Genomic DNA, 4,140 nt, shown 5'->3' with positions numbered 1-4,140 from the left:
ATATGAGGAGCATGAAACGGTCTGAAAAATAGGAGGAGCATTGTAGCATTGTTCAAAAACTTGAAGAGCCTGAAATGGTGTGAAAAATATGAAGAGCTTCAAAAGGTGTCAAAAATATGAGGAGCATGAAACGGTCTGAAAAATAGGAGGAGCATGAAACGGTCTGAAAAATAGGAGGAGCATGAAGCCGTGTTGAAAAACATGAAGAGCCTGAAAAGGTGTGAAAAATAAAGAGCTTCAAAAGGTGTCAAAAATATGTGGAGCATGTAACGGTTTGAAAAATAGGAGGAGCATGAAGCGGTGTTCAAAAACATGAAGATCCTGAAAAGGTGTGAAAAATACGAAGAGCTTCAAAAGATGTGAAATACATGAGGAGCATGAAACTGTCTGAAAAATAGGAGGAGCATGAAGCGGTGTTCAAAAACATGAAGAGCCTGAAAAGGTGTGAAAAATATGAAGAGCTTCAAAAGATGTGAAATACATTAGGAGCATGAAACTGTCTGAAAAATAGGAGGAGCATGAGACGGTGTTGAAAAACGTGAAGAGCCTTAAAAGGTGTGAAAAATATGAAGAGCTTCAAAAGGTGTGAAAAATATGAGGAGCATGAAACGGTCTGAAAAATATGAGCAGCATGAAGTGGTGTTGAAAAACATGAAGAGCCTGAAAAGGTGTGAAAAATATGAAGAGCTTCAAAAGTTGTGAAAAATAGGAGGAGCATGAAGCGGTGTTGAAAAACATGAAGAGCCTGAAAAGGTGTGAAAAATACGAAGAACTTCAAAAGGTGTGAAAAATATGAAGAGCTTCAAAAGGTGTCAAAAATATGAGGAGCATGAAAAGGTCTGAAAAATAGGAGGAGCATGAAGTGGTGTTGAAAAACATGAAGAGCCTGAAAAGATGTGAAAAATATGAAGAGCTTCAAAATGTGTCAAAAATATGAGGAGCATGAAACGGTCTGAAAAACAGGAGAAGCATGAAGCGGTGTCGAAAAACATGAGGAGCCTGAAAACGTGTGAAAAATATGAAGAGTTTCAAAAATATGAAAAATATGAAGAGATTCAAAAGGTGTGAAAAATATGAAGAGCTTCAAAAGATGTCAAAAATGAGATGAGCATGAAACGGTCTGAAGAAAAGGAGGAGCATGAAGCGGAGTTCACAAAAATGAAGAGCCTTAAAAGGTGGAAAATATATGAAGAGCTTCAAAAGGTGTCAAAAATTTGAGGAGCATGAAACAATCTGAAAAATAGGAGGAGCATGAGTTGGTTTTGAAAAACATGAAGAGCTTGAAAACATGCGAAATATATGAAGCGCTTCAAAAGGTGTGAAATACATGAGGAGCATGAAACAGTTGAAAAATAGGAGGAGCATGAAGCGGTGTTCCAAAACACGAAGAGCTTGAAAGGTGTGAAAAATATGAAGAGCTTTAAAAGGTGTCAAAAATATGAGGAGCATGAAACGTTCTGAAAAATAGGAGGATCATGAAACGTTATTCAAAAACATGAAGAGCTTGAAAAGGTGTGAAAAATATGAAGAGCCTCAAAACGTGTCAAAAATATGAGGAGTATGAAACGGTCTGGAAAATAGCAGGAGCATGAAGCGCTGTTGAAAAAGATGAAGATCCTGAAAAGGTGTGAAAAATATGAAGAGCTTCAAAAGTTGTGAAAAATATGAAAAGGATGAAACAGTCTGAAAAATAGGAGGAGTATGAAGCGGTGTTGAAAAACATGAAGAGTCTGAGAAGGTGTGAAAAATATGCAGAGCTTCAAAAGACGTCAAATATATGAGGATCATGAAAATTTCTGAAGAATACGAGGAGCATGAAGCGGTTTTGAAAAACATGAAGAGCCTGAAAAGGTGTGAAAAATATGAAGAGCTTCAAAAGGTTACAAATATATGAGGATCATGAAACGGTCTGAAAAATAGGAGGAGCATGAAGCGGTGTTCAAAAACATAAAGAGCGTGAAAACGTGTGAAAAATATGAAAAGCTTCAAAACGTGTCAAAAATATGAGGAGCATGAAACGGACTGAAAAATAGGAGAAGCATGAAACGGTGTTCAAAAACATGAAGAGACTGAAAACGTGTGAAAAATATGAAGAGCTTCAAAACGTGTCAAAAATGTGAGGAGCATGAAACGGACTGAAAAAAAGGAGGAGCATGAAGTAGTGTTGAAAAACATGAGGAGCCTGAAAATGTGTGAAAAATATGAAGAGTTTCCAAAGGTGTGAAAAATATGAAGAGCTTCAAAGGGTGTGAAATACATCAGAAGCATGAAACGGTCTGAAAAATAGGAGGAGCATGAAGCGGTGTTCAAAAACATGAAGAGCCTGAAAAGGTGTGAAAAATATGTGGAGCTTCAAAAGGTGTCAAAAATATGAGGAGCATGAAATGGTCTGAAAAATAGGAGGAGCATGAAGCGGTGTTGAAAAACATGAAGAGCCTGAAAAGGTGTGAAATATATGAAGAGCTTCAAAAGGTGTCAAAATATGAGAACCAAGAAACGACTGAAAAATAGGAGGAGCATGAAGCAGTGTTGAAAAACATGAAGAGCCTGAAAAGGTGTGACAAATATGAAGAGCTTCAAAAGGTGTCAAAAATATGAGGAGCAGGAAACAGTCTGAAAATTAAGAGCAGCATAAACTTGTGTTAAAAAACATGAAGAGCCTGAAAAGGTGTGAAAAATATGAAGAGCTTCAAAGGGTGTGAAATACATTAGGAGCATGAAACGGTCTGAAAATAGGAGGAGCATGAAGCTGGGCTTAAAAACATGAAGAGCCGGAAAAGGTGTGAAAAATATGAAGAGCTTCAAAATGTGTCAAAAATATGAGGAGCATGAAACGGTCTGAAAAATAGGAGGAGCATGAAACGGTGTTCAAAATCATGAAGAGCCTGAAAAAGTATGAAAAACATGAAGAGCCTGAAAAGTTGTGAAAATTATGAGGAGCTTCAAAAGGGGTCAAAAACATGAGGAGTCTGAAACGGTCTGAAAAATAGGACGAGCATGAAACGGTGTTCAAAAACATATAGAGCCTGAAGATGTGTAAAAAATATGAAGAGCTTCAAAAATACTGAAATACATGAGGAGCATGGAACGTCTGAAAATACGAGGAACATGAAGCGGTTCTCAAAATCATGAAGATCCTGAAAAGGTGTGAAAATTATGAAGAGCTTCAAAAGGTGTCACAAATATGAGGAGCATGAAAAGGTCTGAAAAATAGGAGGAGCTTGAAACGGTGTTCAAAAACATGAAGAGCCTGAAAAGGTGTGAAAAATATGAAGAGCTTCAAAAGGTGTCAAAAATATGAGGAGCATGTAACTGTCTGAAATATAGGAGGAACAAGAAGCGGTGTTCAAAAACATGTAGAGCCTGAAAATGTGTGAAAAATATGAAGAGCTTCAAAAGGTGTCAAAAATATGAGGAGCATGAAACGGTCTGAAAAATTGGAGGAACATGAAGCGGTGATCAATAACATGTAGAGCCTGAAAAGGTGAGAAAAATATGAAGAGCTTCAAAGGGTGTAAAAAATGAGATGAGTAGGAAACGGTCTGAAAATTAGGAGGGGCATGAGGTGGTGTTGAAATACATGAAGAGCCTGAAAAGGTGTGAAATATATGAAGAGCTTCAGAAGGTGTCAAAATTATGAGGAGCATGAAACGGTCTGAAAATAGGAGGAGCATGAAGCGGTGTTCAAAAACTTGAAGAGCCTTGAAAGGTGTGAAAAATATGAAGAGCTTCCAAAGGTTTCAAAAATATGAGGAGCATGAAACGCTCTGAAATATAGGAGGAGCATGAAATGGTGTTCAAAAACATGAAGAGACTGAAAAGGTGTGAAAAATATGATGAGCTTCAAAAGGTGTGAAAAATATGAGGAGCATGAAACGGTCTGAAAAATAGGAGGAGCAAGAAGCTGTGTTCAAAAACATGAAGGCCTGAAAATGTGTGAAATATATGAAGAGCTTCAAAAGGTGTGAAATACATGAGGATCATGAAACGGTCTGAACAATAGGAGGAGCATGAAGCTGTGTTCAAAAACATGAAGAGCTTGAAAAGGTGTGAAAAATATGAAGAGCTTCAAAAGATGTAAAAAATATGAGGAGCATGAAGCGGTGTTGAAAAAAATGAAGAGCATGAAAAGGTGTGAAA

This window comes from Dama dama, unplaced genomic scaffold, assembly GCF_033118175.1.
Source record: "Dama dama isolate Ldn47 unplaced genomic scaffold, ASM3311817v1 ptg000109l, whole genome shotgun sequence".
NCBI lineage: Eukaryota > Metazoa > Chordata > Mammalia > Artiodactyla > Cervidae > Dama > Dama dama.
Note: the sequence above shows the minus strand (reverse complement) of the source record.